Source organism: Odontesthes bonariensis, chromosome 24 (genome assembly GCF_027942865.1).
Source record: "Odontesthes bonariensis isolate fOdoBon6 chromosome 24, fOdoBon6.hap1, whole genome shotgun sequence".
Taxonomy (NCBI): Eukaryota; Metazoa; Chordata; class Actinopteri; order Atheriniformes; family Atherinopsidae; genus Odontesthes; species Odontesthes bonariensis.
Genome location: NC_134529.1, coordinates 29,034,344 through 29,050,286, shown reverse-complemented (window position 1 = coordinate 29,050,286; position 15,943 = coordinate 29,034,344). Strand labels below are relative to the sequence as shown.

Below are 15,943 nucleotides of genomic sequence, written 5' to 3'. Positions count from 1 at the left end.
TAACAAGAAACAAGACTACAACAGAACTTAACACTGAAAGCTGAAACAGAATGCAAGAAATAAGGCTCAAACTAAATACCAAAAAAGAGCACAGAACAGAAACTAAACCAGAGCAAAGACTACAAGACCATTACACAAAAATACACTGAAGTGGGAGTCAGTATGTCTATTTTCAAACCTTTGGATGATATAACAGGTGTGCAGTTACTGTTATCTATTTGCATATTCATAATATGATCCAAATTATGGTGGCTGAGCTATGACTCGAGTTCTTTGGAAAAAATATTTTAGGTGCTCCTAAAAAAGTAAGTCCAGACTGTTTTTTTGTTGGTTATGGTTACGATTTCTGCTCATGGTAACTTTCTAGGTTAGATAACTATATGAAACAGAAACAGAAGTAGAAATCTGTTTCATTATTCATTTAATTCATGCATTCTTTTTTTTTTTTAACTGCATTTCTAGAATTTAAAGAACGGGGCATATTATAGGAGACGCAAGTTGCAGTAGCTTCGATCACATCGTGTATAGTTCCTATTTTTAAGCTTCCCACTCAACTACTTATTTCTCCATAATTCTGCATTGGTTTAGAAACTCTGCTGCTTGTACTTGTGACACTTTTCAATTTCTGTGATTCTGATGTTATGAGTTACGCCCAGCAGAACGTTTGGGAACCACTGGTCTAGCCTGAGGTGGAACGACTCAGTATTAGGTGGCTGGTCATTAGGGTTATGAATAATAAATCTACTTTTGATTAAATTTTAGTTTGGTCCACATGCAGTTCTTGCATGAAAGACCTACATGAAGTGTGAAATCGCAGCCGTGCTGTGAACCTATTTTGAAATACGTGCTTTTGTTTTGAAACAATAAAGCTGGAAGTGGTGCCAGTTAGTTCAAGATTCATGTACACAGACGGAGAGGACAGAGAAGCACCTGTAGCATGTAACTTTGCTCGTTCAGCTTTTGTCAGTTTTTCACTACAGTTTTTTTCATTTTGAAGTTGAAAAATAAAAGCATTTTTCATTTGTTATAGCACTGAAGTGCACATCTTTTCATAGTGAAATAAGCTGAGGCAGGTTGGTCTTGTAGTATTTGGTATAAAGTAATTTGGTTAAATTCCAAATGACAGAAAACTTGAATTCTTAGAAATCAATCATAATCAGTCTGTAAATTATGACAAGTTAAGGTGTTGCTTGACCAGAAAAGAGTCTGTGCTTTCATAGGTGTACACTTACAGTGTAAATGCTTTTCTCAGTTTCACTGCTGGCAAAAGGTGGAGATGAGATATGAACGACCAAAACAATCCAAAAAAACTGGAAAGCAGTTGTCCAGTTATCTAACTTTTAACCAGCTGCTTGTTATACATAGTGAAACACCTTAAGCAAAATAGATCAAATAACTTTGATGTTATGCAGCTGAAAGGAGCGCCAAAGGCTAAGGTTTGTCAAGGAGCAACACATGCATTGAATTAGTGGAAATTGTGTCATTGTAGTTACAGCCACACCCTTTTAATAGTGGCCCACACATGAGGTAGAAGCTTGAGGGAGTACTGAAGTCAGAGCAGCACAGCCACAATGAGCATCAAAATGATTCCTCTGAAGACATGAAACAATTAATCTGCTTTCAACTCTGAGGTTGCCTGGAGACAGATACAAACCTTAATGTCCACACAGTCAAAGACCAAAGGCTGTGTGCCTGATCACTTCATTCAAAAATGAATACAGCTGCAGGAAACCAAAAGAAAACCAAGAAACCAAAACGCTTCAGATGACATTTGTTGTGATTTGGCGCTTTATAAATAAAATGAATTGAATTTAATTAAATTGAGGAGAAAAGGTCAATTTGGTCAGGCTTTAAAACATCTTTTCATTTCAATTCAATTCAATTCAGTTTTGCCTTTCTGTGCTCATAGAGTGACAAAAACATTGTCAGACTTAAAAAACAGATGAACAGATTGATTCATTTTTTACTGCTTGCCTTTCTTTAAGTGAGGAGAAAATGTTCATTTGATCAGATTTAGAAAATTGATGCCCAGAATTGATGCCTCAGGGATTCTGTACTTTACTACCAATATGCCGATTAAAAACAGACAAAATAACAAAAAAAGAAAGAAGTATACAAATGATCTTACATATCCTTCAGCTGCTCCATTGTTACAGGACAGTCAACATTAAAAGCTACATGTAAATTTAGCTCATTTGTGTGTGTTTACATAAACATAGGCTCAAGATATAATGTGAAGTGGTCTGAACAGGCATGAATATATCAACTCAGGCAATGTAAGTGAAGAGTTTCATCTGTGGCTTTAGGATTGTAATTACCACACGTCCAAACATGATGCAAGAAAACACCAGATTAGTTGAAAATTATGACAGACTACAACAGCCTCCTCAATAAATAATATTACTGGTTGGTATTTGAATAACAAGAAATAATGTATGATGTATAAAGACAGATTTTACTGTTTGCTTGGTTTTCATGGAAATTTTCTTAAGAACAAATATGTATGAGTTACATCTAAAGTTAGTTCATTGACTGTTCAAAGTAGAAATAAAGTTCTTTCTCCTTTTGAAGTCTTAATGAAGCACGAGAGAAAATCTTCACGAAATGAAACAATGAATACAAATATTTTTTATCTATGAATTGAAGATAAAAGAATACATTCACAGATTTGTCATATTTGTCATAATTTTTGTTCTTGTTCAATCTTTAGTCACTGTATTCAGAGCTAGGGTTGCCAACCGTACCTTGAAAAAACGGAATCATCCCGTTTTTCAAGGGACGGTTGGCAACCCTATTCAGAGCTGCCTGTGTAGAACTGAACAAATGAAATAAGGAAAATGAATAGCTAGATCTCTACTGCCCCCCCCCCATGAGCTGTCACCTTATCGTGATGGGGGGATTTGCGTGCCCCAATGAGTCTGGGAGCTATGTTGTCTGGGGCTTTAAGCCCCTGGTAGGGTCACCCATGGCAAACAGATCCTAGATGAGGGACCAGACAAAGAACAGCTCATAAAACCCCTAGTATGATGATGAATATTTTTGGACATCGTGTACCCTTGCCCGGACGTGGGTTACCGGGGCCTCCCCCTGGAGCCAGGCCCAGGGGTGGGGCCCGCCGGCGAGCGCCTGGTGGCTGGGTCTGTGCCCGTGGGGCTCGGTCGGGCACAGCCCGAAGAAACTACACGGGTCCCCCTTCTGACTGGCTGACCACCCGTGGGAGGGGCCATGGGGGTCGGGTGCAGTGTGAGCTGGGCGGTAGCCGAAGGCAGAGACCTTGGCGGTCTGATCCTCGGCTACTGAAGCCGGCTCTTGGGACGTGAATTGGATTATTTTGAAATTAGTTTTTGAGGCAAAAACTCGGGCTTGGGAGGAGTTCGGGGAGGCCATGGAGAATGACTTCTGGACGGCCTCGAGGAGTTTCTGGTCCACCATCCGGCGGCTCAGGGGGGGGAAGCAGTGCACCGTCAACACCGTGTATGGTGAGGGCGGGGCTCTGCTGACCTCATCTAGGGACGTCGTGAGTCGGTGGGGGGAATACTTCGAAGGCCTCCTCAATCCTACCGACACGCCTTCTGATGAGGAAGCAGAGTTGGGGGGCTCGGACGTGGGGCCTCCCATTTCTGGGGCTGAGGTTGCCGAGGTGGTCAAAAAACTCCTCGGTGGCAAGGCCCCGGGGGTGGATGAGGTCTGTCCTGAGTTCCTTAAGGCTCTGGATGTTGTAGGGCTGTCTTGGTTGACACGCCTCTGCAGCATCGCGTGGACATCGGGGGCAGTGCCTCTGGACTGGCAGATCGGGGTGGTGGTCCCCCTCTTTAAAAAGAGGGACCGGAGGGTGTGTTCCAAACTATAGGGGGATCACACTCCTCAGCCTCCCTGGTAAGGTCTTTTCGGGGGTACTGGAGAGGAGGATCCGCCGGATAGTCGAATCTCGGATTCAGGAGGTGCAGTGTGGTTTTCGTCCTGGCCGTGGAACAGTGGACCTGCTCTACACCCTCGGCAGGATCCTGGAGGGTGCATGGGAGTTCACCCAACTGGTCTACATGTGTTTTGTGAACTTGGAGAAGGCGTTCGACCGTGTCCCTCGGGGACTCTTGTGGGGGGTGCTCCGGGAGTATGGAGTGCCGGACTCCTTGATATGGGCTGTTCGGTCTCTGTATGACCGGTGTCAGAGTTTGGTCCGCATTGCCGGCAGTAAGTCGGATATGTTTCCTGTGAGGGTTGGACTCCGTCAGGGCTGCCCTTTGTCACCGATTCTGTTCATAATTTTTATGGACAGAATTTCTAGGCGCAGCCAGGGCGTTGAGGGGGTCCGTTTTGGCGACCTCAGAATCGGGTCTGTGCTTTTTGCGGACGATGCAGTTCTGTTGGCGTCGTCGGGCCGTGACCTTCAGCTCTCACTGGAGCGGTTCGCAGCCGAGTGTGAAGCGGCTGGGATGAGAATCAGCACCTCCAAATCCGAGACCATGGTCCTCGGCCGGAAAAGGTTGGAATGCCCTCTCTGGGTCGGGAATGAGATCCTTCCCCAAGTGGAGGAGTTCAAGTATCTCGGGGTCTTGTTCACGAGTGAGGGACGAATGGAGCAGGAGATTGACAGACGGATCGGTGCGGCGTCTGCAGTGATGCGGGCTCTGCACCGGCCCGTCGTGGTGAAGAAGGAGCTGAGCCAGAAGGCGAAGCTCTCGATTTACCGGTCAATCTATGTTCCTACCCTCACCTATGGTCACGAGCTGTGGGTAGTGACCGAAAGAACGAGATCGCGAATACAAGCGGCCGAAATGAGTTTCCTCGATAGGGTGTCTGGGCTCTCCCTTAGAGATGGGGTGAGAAGCTCGGACATCCGGGAGGGGCTCGGAGTAGAACCGCTGCTCCTCCACATCCAGAGGAGTCAGATGAGGTGGCTCGGGCATCTGGTTAGGATGCCTCCTGGACGCCTCCCTGGTGAGGTGTTCCGGGCCCGTCCCACCCAGGACACGTCGGAGAGACTATGGCTGCGGCTACACGAAAACGTTTTTCACTGTAAACGATACTTTTTCTTATCGTTTCGCTGTCGCGGCCACACGGAGCCGGCGTTCCCACTACCCCAAAACAATAGTTTTTGAGAACGGGTTCCAGAGTGGGAAACGAGGTCGTTTCGTTTCCATTATTACAGCGAAAACGTTTTTGCGTCAGTCAAACGTTGACGGTGTGAGACTTCTCTATTGTCTCACAGCGTGGCGTGACACAGTGGCGTGTGTACTGCATCGTTTCATCGTTTTCATCCGTTTTCGTCTGGACCTGAGTCTTTACAGCAGCGTTGTCGTGTGGTTGCAAGAATTTTCGTACCCGTTTTAAAAAAAAAACTCGTTTTGTTTCCGTGTAGCCGTAGCCTATGTCTCTCGGCTGGCCTGGGAATGCCTCGGGGTCCCCCCAGAAGAGCTGGAGGAAGTGGCCGGGGACAGGGATGTCTGGGTTTCTCTGCTCAAGCTGCTGCCCCCGCAACCCGATCCCCGGACAAGCGGAAGATAATGGATGGATGGATGGATGGATCTCTACTGCAAATAGAGCGGCGGCAGGTGATTTCTACATTATAAATCATTCACAGCTGAACAGATTTTTTCCCTCTGTTCCCCCATATTCACATTCGTCAAGTCCTTTAGAAACTTGTAACTTTATGTAACCCACATCAGGTTACAGAGCTTGCTTTTGTGAAGTACTGCAATCCCCTGCCTCGCCAGCAGGTGGCTTGTGCGCTGTAAAGAAAATCCTCAGCCTGTATCCACTCTTTTTGGATAGAGACATTGCCCGAGAGCACACATTCCACTGAGATCTACTGGTATGGAAATATCCACTGAGGGATAGAAAATCATAAAATCTCATACCAAATATTGAAATATTGTGTGTCCATCAATGCGTGCAGCCGCCTGCCGACAGCCGCGCTTGTTACGGTGTTTACTGCTCAGAAGCAGGGGACTGCTCGGTCTGCACTTCGGTCTGCACGGTCTACACAGCAGGCAGTGATACGAAGGGAAAGAAAATAGTGCCAAGCGATTGTGAGGTCTGACTTTTTCCTGGAGAACGATTTTGTGATGCAAATGTATTACTCTGTTGAACGCATATTGTTTTGAGAAGCAAAACGCTTTATTTTTTAAACCCCGGCCAACTAGCCGGACTACCTTCGTCAACGTCAACAAAACGAGGCTGGAACTCGGCTCACAGGACACAGCAGGGGGTAAAGCCTGGTTTATAGTCGGTAACACAAGACGCAACGCAAGACGCAACGCAAGACGCAATGCAAGACGCAACGCAAGACGCAAGACGCAACGCAAGACGCAACGCAAGCCCTTGCGCGGTTGCAAGCCCCCCCCTTGCGTGCTTGCGTATGTCACCTCAATTTTCTAAACTTTACGCAAGACGCAAGCGCAAGCCACTGGCTGTGTTCGAAACCGCCTACTACTTGAAAACGCCATACTCATCGATCTGACAGTATGCAGTGCGTTTACACACAGTGCACTTCACTCCTGTCCGAGCCGAAATCAGCCAGCCTGAAAAGCTGATTTCCCTTAAGCTATAAACTCTGTAAATATATAACTTTAGCAACATTTGAAACATTTTCAGGCGAGAAAGTAGTCGTTTAGACCCCCAAGGTGTTGAAAATCTGACAAAATACCGGCTATTTACAAGAAGAAGAAGCATGAATCCACTCGAAGAGGTCCTGGCGGTGAATTTCCTTTCATCATAGTAGGCTTGTCATTGAAAAAACCTGCTGCTCCACCTACTGTCCTGGCGGTGAATCGCCACGCAGCACACGCAAGCGCCGGCAAAGCTAAATGAAGCATAAACGTCTCGAGCCATTAACACAAGTGCAAGACGCAAGCGCAAGGGCAGTTAAAAGAAGTATAACTCAGCTTTAAGAAAATAATCAGAAATGATGTTGCTGATATGGGATGTCATACAGCTTCATGTCAAAAGAGGCGAACTGTCCCTTTAAGTTGCTCAGTGTTAATATCTTTGTCTTTATTGCCGCCTTCACAGATTTATCAACCCATGTTTCTTTTGTTGGGGTAAATTTGAACCCTCTTAGTGGGTATTAGCATGTCTCTGTAAGCTGCATATGAACAGACAACACCAGTCAGCCAATCCAAGTCCATACAGGATTCTGAAAAAGCACGTTTTGGGGTAAGGTGTGAAACCACCTGGGGAGGAGAGTCGAGGCTGCATTGTAGGTGCTGGGAAGATGCTACCTGAGACCGCGCCTGTGTTCTAAAAGTTTTTCTCCAGTTTAACATAGATGTCTTTCTGGACTCCTCCCTGGAAACATCCATCTTCTCTGTCCAGAAGGCAGATGTTACCATCCTCAGGGAGTCCCTCTTCCTTAAGATGGAGGTGAACTTCTGAGTCTGGCCCTGAAGAGCTGGCTCTCTTGTGTTGGTCCGTGTGAAACTGTTTAGTTTCTCCTGTATACAGGTCTGTACACTCCTCGCTGCACTGCATATACAACACCACTCGGTTTGTGTTTGGGTGTTTTATCCTTTGGATGAACCAGTCTGTCTGTCAGAGGATGTTCATGGGTTTGAAACGCACCAGAATGTCACGTTTGGAGAAGATCCTTCAAAGTTTCTCAGACACCCCTACCACATATGGAATTACAATATGTTTGTGCCCGTTTCTCTTATCTTCTCTGTTTGTGTTGTTTGGTCCAGAGGTCTTTGCTGATTTGGCAGCAGAAAGTTTTTTTTCTTTTCTTTCAATGTACCATGCCTTCTTAAGCTGTCAGCATTTTTATCTACATGCTTTGGGCTGAGAGTGATGGGGTATATAAAATTTTAAACTGTTTCAGACAATAGAAAGTTTATATTCACCATTCTTCTTGTTCTGGAACAGCAACCTTTCAAAGAAATTGAAGGGTGGACAGTAGATTATGGAGATAGTCAACTGTTTGGTGAGTTCAAATCGATCAAATTCTTTTTTATTTTCATGAGGCCTTAATAACTTTATCTTTATTCTTGTGAACTGTCCACGGTCATGCAAATTTAAACTGTTAAACTGAAGACTGATGTCTCATGATCCTTGGGTAGTGGTAGGAGTTTATTTCCTGAAGTAAATGGACACTCTGCTTTGCTCAGACCCAAACAGGCAAGCTCAAATTTTTTCAACAAGTGATAAGTGAGGTCACTGTCATGGTCAAAGACTATTTACACAAGATCCAAGCTTTTCGGGAATTGTCAGTACATAACCTGCTTCTGATTACTAACAGATGTGATTGTTAGTGATTCAACATTACTTTGTTTGTCATGGTAGATTTCTTTGGTCTGTATTAAATGAGCTTGCTGTGCTTGTGCTGTGTTAGTTGATCACACAAAGAACTGGTTAATCCAATTAACTTTAATTAATAGAAAATTAATTTTTTGGGCTGCAGTTTTCCCAAATCTGTGTCGGAACACCCTCCCATCTTCCTCATTCATTCCCCTGTGTATGGAACTCAATACTAAGCAGTATTTAGGAGACTGGATATCATCCTAATGAAAATCTTTAGACTTCAACATAGATCAGCTTTTGAATTGAACAAAAGTCATAATGAGACGTGAAACTTTTCTTGGTTAGAATCGTGCTAATTCCACTTTAATGGTGTTATGCAGACAGGATAGCTTTGTCTGAGACTGACGTCTTCAAAGCTGCCAGTAAATGTCCGGGAAGCAGACACCCTTTCCACTTTTAAGACCAGGCTTAAAACTTTCCTTTCTGATAAAGCTTATAGTTAGGGATGGCTCAGGTAATCCTGAAACATCCCATAGTTAAGCTGCTATAGGCCCAGACTGCTGGGGGGCCTCATCTGTCACACCTTTCCTCACTTTACTCTCTTTATGTATATGTGACATTATTGTGGTCATTAACTCGTGTTTCCCTGTTCCAACAGGTATCCTTTGAATGGTGTTACAGTGTTTGTTGTCCCCTCTTTTCTGTCTTCTCAAACCCCAGCTGGTGGAGGCGGATGGCCACCCTTCCTGGTTCTGGTTCTGCCAGAGGTTTCTTCCTGTTCAAAGGGAGTCGTTCCTCTCCACAGTCGCCTCAGGCACGCTCAGGACGGGAGATTGAACTGAAGACAAGTTTCGGTGCAATCTGTTGGTTTCCTTAGCTAGGAAATAGTTTTTGAATTGGCTCTATATGAATGAATTGGATTATTTTGAAAATAATTATGATTACAATGAATTGAATTCCAATTGGCTTGAATTGGACTTTACTATTTAAGTGCCTTGAGATGACATTTGTTGTAATTTGGCGCTATATAAATAAAACTGAATTCAATTCAATTCAACTCTTGCTGGAAAATGAGCAGATATAATGGAAAATTAATTAACAGTATTTATTTAACTGTGATTAATGAATGTCATTTTTTAAGGAGCAAATGCATATCACAGATATAATTCAACTGTAGCTTGCTAAAATAACCTGACGGGTGACTGATTTAGAATCGGCTGAACATGCTGAACAACACAAGTCAACCTTGAAATATTATAGGCTAAACAAAGTTTTAACAGGGGAGCTAGACAGTGCCCTGCATTTGATTCGTAGTTTTTGGTGTATATTTGTGTTGTTTACACATGCCAGCAGTCTTAATTTGGTGATATTTCAAAGCAGACCTGTCACTTCATTTCAGAATGAGCCTATAAAGCAGCAGAGGTGCTGACACATGAGAAGAGATATGAGGGGTAGGATTAATAATGTGCCATGGAATGTGTATAAGCAGAAACAGAGCTCAGCTAAGCTGGAGGGAAAGAGGGAGGGAGAGAGACACGGCCACGCTTGACTATAGTTGGATTTACTGTTCTGGCTACCTGCACTCAACTCCAGCCCCAGCTAGCTCAGGTCTGTACTTAACGAACAGCATATTCCAGGAGAAGCAGCAGCAGGCCTCACCAGCCCTCTGAGCAAGACAGGTGAACAGAAGAAGGACAAAAGCTAAGGTCAGGCTGGGAAGGAGCTTCTTCTGCTTTGTGCCAGCCAGCAGAGACATTAGACCAATTCAACAAAATGCACTCATGAGCCAAAACATTATGAAAACTCCTCCCTAATTTTGTTGTTTTCTTTGCATTTGAAGCTCCACACTGACAGTGCTCGTAGTCACTGAGCATTCTGGAGGATTTACTTCGTTTTTAACTTAGCTTCACACCTTTCACATCAACTGGAGCATCTGGTCCTTCAATAGGAATGAGAGAAGTAATATGGTGAGAGAAAAGATTAGTGCATACCCTTTAATCCTCATGTCTGCCAGAGGTGGTGTTTTGCACCTGGATACTTCTTGAAGCAGACTTGCTGATCCAGGATCTGTAATATATAAAGAGAAATTCAATCAAATCAAGTGGATGATTACAACCTTAAATTCTACCGAGTTCAGAGGACAGAGAGCAGAAAATATAATGAAAAATGCCATGTCTCCAACCATTCAGAACATGTCTACGTCTGATCAAGTCTGCAGGTGAGAATAAAACAATAGTTCAAACGAATTAGTGTAAAATTGTTTTTCTCCTCACCGGCGACCTGTCCTGGGTGTACCCTGCTAGGATAGGCTCTAAAAAAAAATCCCATTCTCCCATTGCCTTCAAATGAATAGATTTGTGAAACTATGGGCTGAATAGACACCCCATGTATAGTAGACAATTGCTGGTGGTATCAATACATATATTGTGGGTTACTGATGTAGTTGGCTGTACTGCTTGATGCATCTCCTTGTTTGATTTATTTATTTGTTTTATCCGATTACCTAAAGAAAATGCTGTCTGATCTAAATAGAATTTTCTTTTCTTTTGTGAGTAGACCAATCTCAACCTCGTGATAGTTGACTGGATCATCCGCCAACAAAGCTTTTGCACTATTTCTATACATTCCTAGTTAATGTAAAATAGTTTTCTGAAATGTTTCATAAGAGGTGAAAAGGGAGAAAAAAGGATAATGGGAGGAGACTTGTCTACATACATTTTGTTTGTTTTCTACAGACTCTGTACACTTCTGAAATCTTGAGACTGTGTCTGAAATGCTGGTAAAATATTCTCATTGTCCAGTAAATAAAAAATTAGAACCTGCTGTGAGAGTGTGTTTTTTTCTACTGGAGAGCGTACTGTTGAATGACACAGATATGAACAGATATACATGGGTCAACAGTGAATAATTTTGAAAAAAAATATTTTAAAAGGTTACCCAATTAATGTAATGCCAAGAATCATTATTGTTATTCAGGAATGTTCTAATGTACTGCTTTTCAAAAAATAAGAAATAAAAATCGTAAAGCACATTATTATTGTTTTCATTAAGATGTCAAATTATATTTATCTACTTGCATTCCTGAACAAAAAAAAGATTGTTTTGGTGGTTGAATGTCAAGCTTGATTTATTTCTGACTTTTCAGAGAAGCCCAATTAGCTGGTTCAAATTTGGGTATAAAAGGGAAATTCAGTTTGAAATTCCTCAATCCTGTTCAAAATGGTAAACTGCCAAGAGCTCATGGAAAATGAAAGAGTCCATGCATGAAAGCACTTCATGATGCTGGATGGTCTCTGGGACAAGTCAAGTATGCTTTGGAGTCAATTTCCAAGACTGGTACTTACAAAATGCACCAAGGAAGAGGCAGGAAATGAAAGATGACTGAAGCAGATGTCAGACGCCTCAAGATTTTAAGTACTAGAGACATAAGGAAGACCACTGCTGATCTTCAGGCAGAGATGAATGCTTCTACATCAGAGTCTGAGAAAATCTGCAGAATGACCATAAGCAGATGATTTACGGAACAAGTCTTCAAGGGAAGAATAGCTGCTAAAAAGCCATTGAGGCCCAGAACCATCACCTGTTTAATGTCAGCAAAACAAAATAACTGATAGTGAACTTCAACAGAAAGTACCAGAGGGGCTTCCATCCACTTTTCATCAATGGCTCTCAGGGGGAAAGACACCTTTTAGTACCTGGGAGCAACCATCTCACAGGACCAGTTTTGTGAAGAAGGCCAGATAGCATGCGTACCTCCTTAGAAGAATGAGAGACTTTAAGCTACCCCTCAAGGTGCTCAGGAACTTCTACACCTGCACCAACAACTTTTGCAGGAGCATTCGACACGTACAAGACACTCGACAGATGTTACGGTTACGGATGCCAACACAGCTGTCACCCTTCCCCCCTTAGGCTCAGCTGATAACTTCAACATCCTGCTTGCTCCTGCCTACACCCCAATCATCAGGAAAATCAAGAAGGTGACTGAGGTGCTGTTTACACATACCCGGGTATTTTGAAAAACGAAGATCTTTCCCTTCGTTTGTGCCTTTCGTTTATACACAAACGGAGTTTTTTACTCCGAAAACGAAGCTAAAAAAAAACTCCGGCAAAAGTGGAGATTTTTTAAAAACTCCGTTTAGCGTTTGTGTGTAAACTGGTTGAAAGAGACGAAAACGGAGTTTTCAGAATGGAATGCGGAGTTGTCGTCATAGTACAGAGCCCCGCCCCTATCTGGCAAGCATGGAGGTACTAGCAGTATTTCTGTTGTTGAGAGCTATACTCGCTTGTGTGATTTTGAAAATTACAGTCATACAATGTATTGAACAACAAAGGCGCATTACGGCGCGGAGAGCAGCAATTGCGGAGCTTCTGTTGGCAGACAGAGCCCGGCCATACCACCGTCAGGCTTGGCGTAATTTAACAGCTCCTGATAGCGTATTTATGCGGAGCAATGTAGACGTGTTTTTTTTTGAAAACGGGGCTGTGTGCACCAAGTTTTTTTTTAAAACGAAGGTTAGAAAATATGCGTTTATCAAAATACCCGGGTATGTGTAAACAGCACCTAAGACCATCAGGCAGTGGACCAGTGAGAGCATAACCATTCTCCAGGGATGCTTTGAGTCCACCAACTGGAGCAATCTCCTCTCCTCTTCTGATGACCTAAACGAACAAGTTGAGGTGGTCTCATCATACATCAACTTCTGTGAGAAAAACACCATACCCAAGACAGTCACCATCTTCCCTAACAAAAACCCTGGGTCACAAACAATGAGAACAACAATGAGAAACGGATCTTCTTCAGAGACAGAGAAAAAGGAGGTCAATAAGGAGGGTAACAGGGCCATTAAGATTGCAAAGCTCAACTACAAGAACAAAGTGGAGGAAAAGTTTTCTCAGGGAAACCTCCGTTCAGCTTGGCAGGGCCTTAAGAGAATGGCGCCTGTAAACCTACCTACCAACAGCAACCCTGTAAACATCCCTGGCAGCACCCCAGCATCTCTCCCCAACGACCTTAATTCTTTTTTCTCTAGATTTGAAACCAGGGCTGGACTGACAGTCTGGCATACCGGGCATTTATCCCGGTGGGCCGACGCCCCTCGAGGGCCGTTGATGTCGGGATTTTTTTTTTTTTTTTGATTAATGTAAAAAAAAAAAAACAGTGACCGGCGGGCGGCCCACGATTTCATGTAGACGGGACTAGTCCAATGAAATCTCTCAGCACCTCTTTGGCCCGCCCCTCCCCTCACCGTTAACACAGGTCATCAATCCTACCATTTGAGCTGAACGGACTAGGAGAGGGGTTGGAGTGACAATCGAAGTTGGCACGGCGCTCGTTTCCGGAAAAACACTAACAGCGGGAATATCGTTTGTGAAGCAAAACAACAGAAGGACGGTAAACTATTCACAGTGAATGTAATTTGGACAATGGCTGAGACATCTGGTGGACAGTTTGCATCTCTAAGTTTAGATAACATGCTTGATGATGGGAATATGTTTTGGGAGGATGTTATAAATAACAAAAAGCAAGCAAGGCAACGATCAGACAGTGAAGGGGATTCCATAGAATCAACGATAATGGCGAAGAAGAACAAAGCTGAACTGAGCAACCCATTGAGAGCCCAGGATGAAGTTTGGAAAGTGATTGTAGTTTTTGATCAAAAAGGAGGACCCGATCTACACCCAATTCATATAACGAAAGCAATTGAGAAGGAAATGGGCAAGATTAATCATGCGCGGTTCATGGGAAATGGAAGGATATTGATCTTTGCAAACTCTAAGGAGCAGCAAAATAACATTCTCAAGAAAACTACACTCAATTCACTTAAGATAACATCACACATTCCTGGTGCAACATCTAAGAGCAGAGGGGTAATATCTGGAATTCCAATTTCGGTAACAATAGAGGAGATTATGGAAAGTTTAAAAGAGTACGGTGTTGTTGAAGCTAAACGCCTGACAAAAGGCAAAGAGAAAATAGAAAGTATGTCTATTTTGTTATGCTTCAATAAAGAGATACCAACCAGAGTTCAAATGGGCTATATGTCTTATACAGTGCGAGAGTATACTCCCCCTCCATTAAGATGCTTTAAGTGTCAACGATTTGGTCATGTTGCTAATCAATGCCGAGGAAAACCTAGATGTGCTAAGTGTGGAGTAGAGCATAAATATGGTAAATGCGAACAAGATGCTGTATTGAAATGCTGTAATTGTGGAGGCAACCATAGTGCAGCTTATGGAGGTTGTGAGAAACACAAAGAGGCCAGAGAAGTCCAGAAGTATAAAATCTCCCATAAAGTTTCTTATGCAGAGGCTGCAAAGAAAATTGATATTGTGAAGAAAAATAACCGTGAAGTTCCTCACGATATAATTGAACAAAAGACTGGGAGGTTAAGTGCTAACAACCCAGTAGGAGCAAACCCCAGAGTGAATCCCAGGAGTTATAATGAGAGAATCCAGCAGGCCAATAAGCCTGATGCTCATCAGTCAGAATGCTGCCAATTCAAAAAGAAAATGTCAGAAGAAATGATGTTGGTTAAGAAAAGTGACTTTCTTGCCTTTATTTGCACAGTGATTACTAAAATAACAGATCTCCCACAGGGAATTGATAAGGTCAAATTAATTGTAGAAACTGCCAATGACTTTTTAGGATTCAGTTCACAAACAAACAAGATACAAGAGATGATGAATAATAAATATGCTGGGCAAAATACTAGTTAAAAGTTTGATGGTACTTCTCATTCTACAATGGAATGCTAGAAGTTTAATTGCGAATGGCCAAGAATTTAAGAGATATGTACATGAATTAGAAAAGAAACCTGAAGTAATATGCATTCAGGAAACATGGCTTAAACCACACCTGGATTTTATACTGAAAGGATACAATAGCATCAGATATGATAGAGAAAAAGATAGAGGTGGGGGGTGTATGACATTTATTAAATTAGGAGTTCCATATAGATATACTAAGTCCAAAGATCATGAATGTGTGATTACTGAAATATTTAATGAAGTTAGTGGGAATTTTACAATCATTAACTATTACAACCCATGTAAACCATTAACTAGTGAATTATTGAAAAGTATTGTCAAGGAAAACGGCAGAGAGATTTGGTGTGGAGACTTCAATGCTCACAATAGTTTATGGGGCAGTAAACAGACAGATTTGAATGGTGAAGCAGTAGAAGACATGATGAATGACAGAATGTTAGTATGTTTAAATAATGGCCATGGCACTAGAATTAATATTTATAAAAATGAAATGTCCTGTATTGATCTTACCTTAGTAAATAGGAAAATTGCTAGTAGATGTGAGTGGGAAATAGATACAAATACAAGCATGGGTAGTGACCACTTCCCAATTATATGCCAAGTTGATGTTGAGATTAAGATTGAACAAGGCTATGTTCCTCAAAGATGGGTTTTTAAAAAAGCAGACTGGGAGAAATATGTAGAAATATGTGAAGGAAGTGGAAATCTATCCATTAATAATGAACAAACAGTTGATGAAATGAATGGAAATGTCAGTGCGTTTATATTTTCTGCTGCTAGTCAAAGTATTCCTATTAATCAGAATCAAAAGAAACAAGTTAATGTTCCATGGTGGAACGATAAGTGCTCTAAAGCCATCAAGGATAGGAATAGAGCCTTTAAAATACTACGTAGAACACTTACGATGGACAATCTTATTAGTTATCAAGGGAAGAAG

The 15,943-nt window shown here is 42.6% G+C and overlaps 1 protein-coding gene across 1 annotated transcript in view; it reads right to left on the bottom strand.

Moving 5' to 3' along the window:
- The window catches only part of LOC142375062 (heparan sulfate glucosamine 3-O-sulfotransferase 5), a 94,458-nt gene that overhangs the window by 30,762 nt on the left and 47,753 nt on the right, over positions 1–15,943 (bottom strand). The window contains exon 2 of the mRNA XM_075458981.1: positions 10,227–10,302. The gene's annotated coding sequence lies outside the window, so the exon portion shown is untranslated. The remainder of the gene's footprint in view (positions 1–10,226; positions 10,303–15,943) is intronic.